The 12,693-nt window shown below is 47.4% G+C and overlaps 1 protein-coding gene across 2 annotated transcripts in view; it reads right to left on the reverse strand.

Annotated features, from left to right (window-relative positions):
• Positions 1-12,693, reverse strand: part of PIWIL1 (piwi like RNA-mediated gene silencing 1) — a 1,338,982-nt gene that overhangs the window by 573,665 nt on the left and 752,624 nt on the right. The window lies entirely within an intron of this gene.

The following is a 12,693-nucleotide window of genomic DNA, read 5'->3' on the forward strand; positions in this document are numbered from 1 at the left end:
CAGACACAGTCACTCAGGGGTACAGGCAACACACAGACACGGCGAAGGCAGGCACAGAGGATCTGGTGGTGCTGTTAGGGCAGGGGAGCGACCTACCCTGGCACCTTCTTCCATCGTAAGATCACCGACCTACACAACCGCTTCGGACACCAGATCCAGCCAACCACCACAGAACCTACAACCCCAGCCATCACCCTCAACGCCTGGACTCATATCAACACGGAAGAGACCAAAGCCACCATGAACTCCATCCACTCTGGTGCCCCCTCGGACCCCTAACCACACTTCATCTTCAATAAAGCCGACGACATCATCGCCCCGCACCTCCAGACCATCATCAACAGCTCGTTTTCCTCTGCTACCTTCCCAGAGAGCTGGAAACACGCTGAAGTCAACGCCCTACTGAAAAAACCTACGGCGGACCCAAGCGACCTGAAGAACTTCCGCCCCATCTCGCTCCTCCCCTTCCCTGCCAAAGTCATAGAGAAGACCGTCAACAAGCAACTTACCAACTTCCTTGAAGACAACAGCCTACTCGACCCCTCTCAGTCCGGATTCCGAGCCAATCACAGCACAGAAACCGCCCTCATCTCAGTCACAGACTACATCAGAACCCTGATGGACAATGGAGAAACAGTCGCCCTCATCCTCCTCGACCTCTCAGCTGCCTTCAACACCGTCTGTCACCGCACCCTAATAACCCGCCTCCGCTCCACCGGGATCCAAGGACAGGCCCTGGACTGGATCACCTCCTTCCTCTCCAATCGCTCCCAAAGAGTCTACCTCCCACCTTTCCGCTCAGACCCCACCGAGATCATCTGCGGCGTCCCACAAGGCTCCTCGCTCAGCCCGACTCTCTTCAATGTCTACCTGAGCCACCTCGCCAACATCGTACGCAAACACAGCATCATCACCACCTCCTACGCCGACGACACTCAACTGATACTTTCCCTCACCAAGGACCCCACCAGCGCCAAGACCAACCTGCAAGATGGAATGAAAGACGTCGCAGATTGGATGAAACTCAGCCGTCTGAAACTGAACTCAGACAAAACAGAAGTCCTCATCCTTGGAAACACCCCGACCGCCTGGGACGTCTCCTGTTGGCCCACAGCCCTTGGCACCGCACCGACCCCCTCAGACCACGCACGCAACCTCGGTTTCATCCTGGACCCATTTCGCACCATGACCAAACAAGTCAACGCCGTATCATCCTCCTGCTTCCTCACCCTCCGCATGCTCCGAAAGATCTTCCGTTGGTTCCCCGCCGACACCAGAAAGACCGTGACCCACACCCTCGTCACGAGCCGCCTGGACTACGGCAACACCCTATACGTAGGAACCACCGCTAAACTCCAGAAACATCTGCAACGAATTCAAGAAGCCTCCGCCCGCCTCATCCTCAACATAACCCGCAACAGCCACATCTCCGCCCACCTGAGACACCTGCACTGGCTTCCCGTCAACAAAAGGATCACCTTTCGACTCCTCACCCATGCACACAAAGCCCTCCACAACAAGGGACCCGAATACCTCAACCGCCGCCTTAGCTTCTACACACCCACCCGTCCTCTTCGCTCCGCCAACCTCGCTCTCGCCGCCGTCCCTCGCATCCGCCGCACCACGGCGGGTGGGAGGTCCTTCTCCTACCTGGCGGCCAAGACATGGAACTCCCTCCCCACCATCCTCAGGACCACTCCGCTTTCCGGAGACTACTCAAGACCTGGCTCTTCAAGCAGCAGTAACCCCTTCCCCCTAGCGCCTTGAGACCCGCACGGGTGAGTAGCGCGCTTTATAAATGTTTATGATTTGATCGAAAACGCATTCCCCCAAGATCCCTTCTGGTGATGCCAACTTGTGAAGAACCGGCATTTGGAGTTGTTTCTGTCCGCAAACAGGTCTACTGTTGCTGTTCCCCACAGGGAAAAAAATATGGTTCACTACGGTCTGGTCTAGCTCCCACTCGTGGCAGTCCGATTTCTGCCTGCTGAGTGCAGCTGCTGTCTTGTTGTTTATTCCAGGCAAGTGTACCGCTGATAGTGTGATGTTTTGCTGCGAGGCCCAGTTCCAGATTGCTTGGGCTTCCCTGGAGAGAGTGAGATCTTGTGCCTCCTTGTTTGTTGAGGTAATGCATCGTAGTAGTGTTGTCCGTCCTTATTACCACTTGCGATCCTGAGATCTTGAGAAGAAACGCCTGTAAGGCTAGGTGCACTGCTCTGAGCTCCAGCCTATTGATATGCATTGATGACAGATGCAGTGGCCATTTGCCACTTATTTGCAGATCCCGTAACACAGCTCACCAGCCTTCCAGTGATGCATCCGTCGTTATGGTCCACGGGGCTGGGTGCTATAGAAACGAAAGGCCAATTTATAGATGATGCCTTTGAGACCACCATCTCCGAACTCTGAGCATTATCGAAGTTATTTGTATCTGAACCTCGAAAGTGCCTGATACTTGGAGCCATTGACTATTTAGTTGCTCTTGTAAGGGGCGCATCTTTAGCCGACATAGAGGGACCAGAGGTATGCATGAAGACATCATGCTCAACAGCGACTTGAACAGACTGACAGTAATCTTTCCTCTTTTCTGTATGGAACTTGCTAGAGTCAGTAACCTTTGTTGCCTCTCTGACGTGGGACATGCCATGGTGGATTCTGTGTCCAGTCTTGCACCTAGAAAGTTAATATTGCATGCTGGTAGAGGGTTGGACTTCTCCCAGGAGAAAGGCTGCGACTGGTGCTAGACACTTGGTAAATATTCTGGGGGCTGATTTCAGTCCGAAAGGAAGGACAGTATTGAAAATGGCTGCCGGCTACGGTGAATCTCAAGTATTTTATGTGGGCAGGGTGGATGGGTATGTGGAAGTATGCGTCTTTCAGGTCTAGTGAAGACATGAAATCTCCCTGATTGAGACGCAGGACGACGTCTTGCAGGCTGATCATCCGGAACGATTGCTTCTTTAAGTAGACATTTAGTTCCCTTAAATAGAGGATCGTCCTCCAATCCTTCCACTTTTTCCGAATGAGGAAGAACCTGGACTAAAATCCTGTTCCTCGTTGGGCCCGAGGCACCTTCTCTATAGCTCCTTTGAGAAGCATTTTGTCCATCTCCTTTTTGAGTTGTTGAGGGTATCTTGAAGGAGTCCTGCGGGAGGGGTTGGAGGGAGGTATCTGGCTAAATTCTAAAGTATGGCCCCGTTTCAATAATTGTAGGACCCACTTGTCTGAAGTAATGGTTTGCCATTGTTTGAGGAATAGAGATATCCTCCCGCCCAGAATGAAAGGAGGAGGACTGGACGTAGCATCAAAAGCATCAGGTTCTACGAGACAAATCTTTGGCCGGACGGGTTGAGCATCCACGGCCGCCAGGTCTATCATAGGCCGGTTGCGGCGGCTGCCTTTGTGAGTAGTATGGACGATATTGCTGGGAAGAGGAAGGATAGGCGGAATACCTGTGTTGTTGATATCCCCCTCTATATGAGGGTTGGCCACGCCCTCTAGGACGAAAGGAAGATTTTCGATATTGCAGGGTCCCTAATGACCTTGCCGTGTCCGATTTGATGGATTGCAGGGAGTCATAAGGAAAATGTCACTTACCCAGTGTACATCTGTTCGTGGCATTAGTCGCTGCAGATTCACATGCTGTGCATAGTCCGCCGTCTGGTGTTTGGCCGGAGTGTTACAAGTTGTTTTTCTTCGAAGAAGTCTTTTCGAGTCACGAGACCGAGGGACTCCTCCTCCTTTGGTTCCATTGCGCATGGGCGTCGACTCCATGTTAGATTGTTTTCCCCGCAGAGGGTGAGGTAGGAGTTGTGTATGTTAGTAATAGTGCCCATGCAATGGAATGAATAAGTATGTACAAAATGAAGGTTAAAGTAATATATTTACAAATGTACAAATGTTGAAGATTACTTCCAAACGGCTACAGGCTCCCGGGGAGGCAGGTGGGCGCATGTGAATCTGCAGCGACTAATGCCACGAACAGATGTACACTGGGTAAGTGACATTTTCCGTTCGGTGGCATGTGTAGCTGCAGATACACATGCTGTGCATAGACTAGTAAGCAGTTATCTCCCCAAAAGCGGTGGTTCAGCCTGTAGGAGTGGAAGTAGTTTGAAATAAAGTTCTTAGTACAGCTTGACCTACTGTGGCTTGTTGTGCAGATAGCACGTCTACACAGTAGTGCTTAGTAAATGTGTGAGGCGTAGACCATGTTGCTGCCTTACATATTTCGTTCATTGGAATATTTCCTAGAAAGGCCATGGTAGCACCTTTCTTTCTGGTTGAGTGTGCCTTTGGTGTAATAGGCAGCTGTCTCTTTGCTTTAAGATAGCAGGTTTGGATGCAACTAACTATCCATCTAGCTATACCTTGTTTTGATATTGGATTTCCTGTATGAGGTTTTTGAAATGCAATAAATAGTTGTTTTGTTTTCCTAATTAGTTTTGTTCTGTCAATGTAGTACATTAGTTTTTTTTTTTAATGTCTAATGTATGTAGTGCTCTTTCAGCTATTGAGTCTGGCTGTGGAAAGAACACTGGCAATTCTACTGTTTGATTTAAGTGGAACAGTGAGATGACCTTTGGTAAGAATTTTGGGTTGGTTTTTAGAACTACCTTATTTTTGTGTATTTGAATAAATGGTTCTTGTATAGTAAATGCCTGAATTTCACTTACTCTTCTTAGAGATGTAATGGCAATGAGAAATGCAACTTTCCTCGTTCGATATTGCATTTCGCAAGAGTGCATGGGTTCGAAAGGTGGACCCATGAGTCTTGTTAAGACAATATTGAGGTTCCATGAAGGAACAGGTGGTGTTCTTGGTGGTATAATTATTTTTAGGCCTTCCATAAATGCTTTAATGACAGGTATTCTAAATAGGGAAGTTGAATGAGTAATTTGCAGGTATGCAGATATTGCTGCGAGATGTATCTTTATGGAAGAGAAAGCTAGATTTGACTTTTGCAAATGTAGTAAATACCCTACAACATCTTTTGGAGATGCATGCAATGGGTGAACTTGATTATTATGGCAGTAGCAAATACATCTTTTCCATTTACTTGCATAGCAGTGTCTAGTGGATGGCCTTCTAGCTTGTCTTATGACCTCCATACATTCCTGTGTGAGGTTTAAGTGTCCAAATTCTAGGATTTCAGGAGCCAAATTGCTAGATTCAGCGATGCTGGGTTTGGATGCCTGATTTGTTGTTTGTGTTGTGTTAACAGATCTGGCCTGTTGGGTAGTTTAACATGAGGTACTACTGACAGGTCTAGTAGTGTTGTATACCAAGAATGTCTTGCCCATGTTGGTGCTATTAGAATGAGTTTGAGTTTGTTTTGACTCAATCTGTTTACTAGATATGGAAGGAGAGGGAGAGGGGGAATAGCGTATGCAAATATCCCTGACCAATTCATACATAGAGCATTGCCTTGAGATTGCTGGTGTGGGTACCTGGATGCGTAGTTTTGGCATTTTGCGTTTTCTTTTGTTGCAAATAGATCTATTTGAGGTGTTCCCCACATTTGGAAGTAAGTTTTCAGGATTTGGGGGTGAATTTCCCATTCGTGGACCTGTTGGTGATCCCGAGAGAGATTGTCTGCTAGCTGGTTCTGAATCCCTGGAATAAACTGTGCTATTAGGCGAATGTGGTTGTGAATTGCCCAATGCCATATTTTTTGTGTGAGGAGACACAACTGTGTCGAGTGTGTTCCCCCCTGTTTGTTTAAATAATACATTGTCGTCATGTTGTCTGTTTTGACAAGAATGTATTTGTGGGTTATCATTGGTTGGAATGCTTTCAACACTAGAAATACTGCTAACAATTCTAGGTGATTTATATGAAACTTTCTTTGATGTACGTCCCATTGTCCTTGGATGCTGTGTTGATTGAGGTGTGCTCCCCACCCTGTCATGGAAGCATCTGTTATCACGTATTGTGGCACTGGGTCTTGGAAAGGCCGCCCTTTGTTTAAATTTGTACTGTTCCACCATAGAAGCGAGATGTATGTTTGGCGGTCTATCAACACCAGATCTAGAAGGTGACCCTGTGCATGTGACCATTGTGATGCTAGGCACTGTTGTAAGGGCCGCATGTGCAATCTTGCGTTTGGGACAATGGCTATGCATGAGGCCATCATGCCTAGGAGTTTTAAGACCATCTTTGCGTGTATCTTTTGTGTTGGATACATAGCTTGTATCACCTTGTGAAAATGTTGAACCCTTTGTGGACTTGGAGTGGCTATCCCTTTTGTTGTGTTGATTGTCGCTCCTAAGTATTGCTGTGTTTGACGCGGCAAAAGGTGTGACTTTGCATAGTTGATGGAGAAACCCAGTTTGTAAAGGGTTTGTATAACAATCTGTGTGGTGTAAACACTTTGTTAGCGAGTCGGTTTTGATTAACCAATCGTCTAGGTACGGGAACACGTGTATTTGCTGCCTCCTGATATGTGCAGATACTACTGCTAGACATTTTGTAAAGACTCTTGGTGCTGTTGTTATTCCGAATGGCAACACTTTGAATTGGTAATGTATTCCTTCGAATACGAACCTTAGGTATTTCCTGCGCGAGGGATGTATCGGTATATGGAAATATGCGTCTTTTAGATCTAACGTTGTCATGTAGTCTTGCTGTTTCAGTAGTAGTATAACGTCTTGTAACGTGACCATGTGAAAGTGGTCTGATTTGATGTAGGTGTTTAGTGTTCTGAGATCTAGTATTGGTCTCAGACTTTTGTCCTTTTTCGGTATTAGAAAGTACAGTGAGTAAACTCCTGTGTTCTTTTGTGTTTTTGGTACTAATTCTATTGCGCCTTTTTGCAGTAATGCTTGAACTTCTAGTCCTAGAAGGTCTATATGCTGTTTGGACATTTTGTGTGATTTCGGTGGGACGTTTGGAGGGAGTTGGAGAAATTCTATGCAATAACCATGTTGGATAATTGCTAAGACCCAAGTGTCTGTTGTTATCTCCTCCCAAGAACTGTAGAACTGGCTTAGTCTTCCCCCCACTGGTGTTGTGTGAAGGGGTCGAGTGACTTGTGAGTCACTGCTTGTTTTGAGGGGTTTTGGGCCCTTGAAATTTTCCCCGGTTTCGTGGGAATTGGCCCCCTCTGTATTGGCCCCGAAAGCCTCCCCTTTGATACTGTCCCTGGTAGGTAGACGGTGTTGTTTGTGAGGTGGTGGCTTGTGTGGCTTGACCTCGAAACACTCCTCTGAAAGTAGTTTTGCGAAATGTGCCAAATGTGCCTCTGCCCTGCGGGGAATAGAGTGCGCCCATGGCTTTAGCTGTGTCAGTGTCTTTCTTTAATTTTTCAATTGCAGTGTCCACTTCTGGTCCAAACAATTGTTGTTCATTGAACGGCATATTGAGCACTGCCTGTTGTATCTCAGGTTTGAAGCCGGATGTGCGCAGCCATGCGTGCCTCCTTATCGTTACAGCAGTAGTTATAGTTCTTGCAGCTGTATCTGCTGCATCCATAGAAGAACGGATTTGGTTGTTGGATATGTTTTGTCCCTCTTCAACCACTTGTTTTGCCCGTTGTTGGAATTCTTTGGGGAGGTGCTCGATGAGATGCTGCATCTCGTCCCAATGGGCTCTGTCATATTGCGCTAGGAGTGCCTGCGAGTTGGCGATTCGCCACTGATTTGCAGCTTGTACTGCAACCCTTTTCCCAGCTGCATCAAACTTTCGGCTCTCCTTGTCAGGAGGTGGTGCGTCGCCTGATGTGTGCGAGTTGGCTCTTTTACGAGCTGCTCCTACGACAACTGAATCTGGTGTCAGTTGTGATATAATAAAAGCAGGGTCTGTGGGTGGCGCCTTGTATTTCTTCTAGACCCTTGGGGTTATTGCTCTGCTTTTAACTGGCTCCTTAAAGATTTGTTTTGCGTGCCTTAGCATTCCCGGGAGCGTAGGAAGGCTTTGATAATTGCTATGGGTGGAGGACAGGGTGTTAAAAAGGAAGTCATCCTCGATAGGCTCTGAATGTAGCGATACGTTATGAAACTCTGCTGCCCTAGCTACCACCTGAGCATACGCTGTACTGTCCTCAGGTGGTGAGGGCTTAGTGGGGTACGACTCAGGGCTATTGTCCCATACTGGGGCGTCATAAAGATCCCATGCGTCCTGGTCATCTTGGCTCATGGTGGTATGAGCTGGCGATTGTGACGGAGTCTGTGCCGGTGATATATGAGTTGCCGGTGGTGGAGAGGGTGGTGGAGTTACCTTCTTCACCACTTTTGCTTGTGGTATTTTTTCTTGTTGTTGGAAATCTAGTTTCCTTTTTCTTCTGATTGGGGGAAGGGTGCTGATCTTCCCTGTACCACTTTGTATAAAGATCCGCTTTTGCGTGTGATCTACAGCTGTTGTTTGTAATTCCTCCTCAAATCCGTGTTTTTGAAGTTGGGAGGACAGTGAGTGTTCCTCTGAGTAGGAACTGGCTTTCGGTTCGGTTGCTGGGCGTTTTGGCACCGAAACCGTGTCTTTTGTTGTTTTCGGCTCCGAAGAGATTTACCTCTTTTTTGGTGTCGAACCTTCTTGGCGTCGACCATCTTCGGTGCCGCTATCTCTGTGCCGAGCAGCTTCGGTGCCGCTGCCTCGGTGTCGACCCTTTTCTGCGGCAGTTTCTCGGTCCCGAGATTGCTGCGTGCCTGGGTCTCGACCTGAGTCGGACGATCTCGGCACCAGCTCGCCCTTTTTCGGTGCCGATGGACGGTCACCTACTTTATGGGTTGAGCCATGGCCTGTCCGCAGTGGCATCCCCTGGGCCTTGTCTGTTTTTCTGTGTGATGCTTGTTTCGACGTCTTACTCACGGTTTATTCGACGTCGAATTCTTCGGAATCCGATTTGTGGATGGAGAATGTTTCTTCTTCTCCCTCTTCCTCGAACCGTTGTTGTCCTGTCGGCGTGGACGCCATCTGCAACCTTCTGGCTCTTCGGTCTCGGAGCGTTTTTCTCGACCGAAACGCTCGACAGGCCTCACACGTTTCTTCTTTGTGCTCGGGTGACAGGCACAAGTTACAGACCAAATGTTGGTCTGTATAGGGATATTTACCGTGGCATTTAGGACAGAATCGGAACGGGGTCCGTTCCATCAGGCTCGATCTTGCACGCGGTCGGGCCGACCAGGCCCCGACGGGGGATCGAAAATTACCCCGAAGGGCTAACGGAGCTCTTCAAGATTCGGCGTCGATTCTAATCTAACCCGATACCGAACGAAACAATACCGACAAATTTTCCGTTGATTCTGACTAACTTTCCGACCCGAAACACGGAGCGAAAAGGAACACGTCCGAACCCGATGGCGGAAAAAAAACAATCTAACATGGAGTCGACGCCCATGCGCAATGGAACCAAAGGAGGAGGAGTCCCTCGGTCTCGTGACTCGAAAAGACTTCTTCGAAGAAAAACAACTTGTAACACTCCGACCCAACACCAGACGGCGGACTATGCACAGCATGTGTATCTGCAGCTACACATGCCACCGAACATATGTTTCCCAAATAACGCCTGGCCATCAAAAGGTAAGTCCAAGATTTTATTTTGTACTTCTGGACGAAAAGAGGTGGCTTTAAGTCAGCCTTGCCTTCTTAGCACTGCTGCACCGGCGAGTTGTCTAAAAGCAGTGGTTGCTATATCCATTGCACAGTCTATAAGCTCTGCAGACGTGCGTTGACCCTCCTGTATTGTTTTAGTTGCCTCTGATCTCGCATCTTCCGGCAGTTGACTAATATAAGGTGCAATGTCCGCCCAAAGCTGTCTGTCGAACCTAGACGGAATAGCCAGAGTTGGCAGCTCTAACTACTAGGCTAGCCATAGAAGAAAACCTTTTCCCTATGTTATCTAGCCGTCTACCCTCTTTGTCTGGGGGTGAGGAAATCGGGGCAGAAGGATTCATAGATCTTCTTTGTGCTGCCTGAGCTACCACTCAATCCGGAGGAGGGTGTCCGGTAAAGCATGTTGGTGCATCATCAGGTGCTTTGTATTTCTTACCCAGACGCGGCAGTACTGCTGTAACTGTAGCTGGATTATTCATGACCTTAAGGCCCTCTTCCCACAGGTAGTTTACCATCGGGATAGAGCGCACAGACTTCTGAAAAGGCTCTTTAAAGTCGTAAAGAAAACAGTCGGTTTGCTTGGTAGGCATTGGTAAAGCAAAACGTTTGGCTGCTCTCTCTATAAGATTGTGAAACCCTCCAATGTCTTCTGGTGGGGATTCCACCTTCGATTGAGAAGGAGGAGCAGGGATGATGTACTCGTCCCACTCTGAGTGAGTGTCCAGGAGCTCTCCTCCTTCCTGATCCCCTTCTGAGATGTCAGTGTCATGAGGAAGTGTCATATCCGGAGTGGCCACATTCGTGAGATGTAAGGACGTTGGCCTCTGGTGTGGAGTGGAAACGCCAGAAATGGGCGATGGGGGAGGTTGTTCTCCTTGAGGGGGAAACCTCCTGTTGTAATCAACCAACATCGCTCTGAGGTCAGTTAGTAGGGAGGAAGGAATAAACGCTCCCTGTTGGTATTGTTGTTGTTCTGAATAAAGTTGGGGATCATAGGCCTCTTCATAGTCCTACTCTTCCTGGTACTTTACATTCAGTTGGGATGGACTGTGGGCTGTTCCAAATGGCCCCTCATCATCTGAGTCTTCGTCTCCCTCCAAAAGATGTACTGGGACAAGGGAGGACACCTTACTAGGTGATGTATGAGTTGGCGTCAGCTTTTCCACACTTTTTAGATGTTTTTCTCTCGTCGACGGTGTCGTCGACGTATAAATAGACTTCGACGTGGACGGTGTCGTAGACGCTGGACGCACAGCGATTTTAATAGAAGAAAGTCTCGCCGACGAGTCTACTGTCGACGAAGTTGTCGACGACGGTAGGACTGACACTGACATCAGCGACGTCGACGATGACGATGTATAGACGGTCTTCGACGCTGATGTCGTCGCTGCAGTTCTGGGGGGGTACCTGTCCTCATCGACGGTGGAAACCCACAAGTAGATGTCGCCGGAAAAGCACTCAACGACGGTAACGTTGACAATGCTTTTTTCCCCAGTTACAGAGGATGGCTTCTTAAAAGGCACAGAAGGTGGTACAGAAGAAGACTTCCTGTGCCTCCCTGAACTGGAAGAATAGCCTTTCCCCTTTTTTCTGGAAACTTTCTTTAGGGAAGAAGATGGGCTGCGGCCCTTAGAAGACCATGAAGTAGTCTTTTTGAGGGCTTTTCTTGAGAGTTGTGAGGGAGATCTGGAGCCTGATCTCGCCCTTTTTGATGATCTCTTGGATGTTGATGATTCATCACTCTCAGAATCAGAAACTGGGTCTTTCCTATGTTTTAGTTTCTGCAGCCATATCAATAATCTGCCTTCCCTGTCTTTTAAAGTTTTAGAAGAAAAAGTACGACAAATCTTACAGTCTTTAGCTGAATGATCTGGGTACAGGCAGTAAATGCAGTCTTGGTGAGGGTCTTCAGAATGATTCCTTTTCTTTCCACAAGTCTTGCAGTCTCTGAGGAGACCCGTCTTCTCCTTGTCAGACAGTTGAAAAATAACTGACAAATCAAGTTAGATACGTTTCTCTGAGAGAAAACAGTTGAAAAAAAGGTGTGAAGACAGAGCAGAGCTCTGAGGAGACTCCCTAGCACGACGTGCGGTAGAAAATCTGAGGTGCTGGAGATTCTCTCAGGAGGGTTCTGGAGGGTGCTGTCGCCTGATTGGTGGATGCTCAAGTTTGGTCCTTTTCACAAAATGACTGATAGACTGTTAAATTGAAGAGGCCTAGGGCCTTTTTTCTTTGTTAATATGTCTTCACATTACTTGTGTAAATTATACCGGGGACTCCCATCTCGACGACGGGGAATGATTCAAGCATGTGAATCTATGAAAGTTCCAATACTGGAGTAAGTAATATCTACAAGGAAAGCGATCTTCCATGTTAGCTTGGGTTCAAAAGATGGTCCCATGAGTCTGGTAAGTACGATATTTAAATTCCACAATGGAACAGGTGGTGTTCTAGGTGGAATAATGAGTTTTAATCCTTCCACAAAGGCTTTCATAACAGGAACTCTGAATAGAGAAGTATGTTGAATATTCTGTAAGTATGTATAGACTGCAGTTAGGTGTATCTTGATGGATGAGAAAGCCAGATGTGACTTTTGCAAATAAAGTAAATAGCATACAATATCTTGTATGGATGCCCTAAGTGGGTCAGTGTTTTTAGACTGACAGTAGTATACAAATCTTTTCCACTTGTTTGCATAGCATTGTTTAGTAGTAGGTGTACGTGCTTGTTTAATTACTTCCATACATTCTGGTGGAAGTTTTAGGTAACCAAATTCTATGACTTCATGAGCCAAATCACTAGATTGGGAGCACTGGGATTTGGATGCCTGATTTGACCTTTGTTTTGGGTTACAAAATCTGGTCTGTTTGGGAGTTTGGAATGGGGTACTACAGACAGATCTAGGAGTGTTTTGTACCAATGCTGGTGTTCCCATGTTGGTGCTATTAGAATCATGGTGAGTGATGTTTGACGTAGTTTGCTGACCAGAAAGGGAAGGAGTGGGAGAGGGGGGAAAAGCGTAAGCAAATATCCCTGACCAATTGATCCATACAGCATTGCCCTTGGATAGAGTATGTGGATGTCTGGATGTGAAGTTAAGGCATTTTGGCTTGTTGCGAATAGATCTATCTCTGGTGTTCCCCA

The sequence above is a fragment of the Pleurodeles waltl genome, chromosome 11 (genome assembly GCF_031143425.1).
Source record: "Pleurodeles waltl isolate 20211129_DDA chromosome 11, aPleWal1.hap1.20221129, whole genome shotgun sequence".
Taxonomy (NCBI): Eukaryota; Metazoa; Chordata; class Amphibia; order Caudata; family Salamandridae; genus Pleurodeles; species Pleurodeles waltl.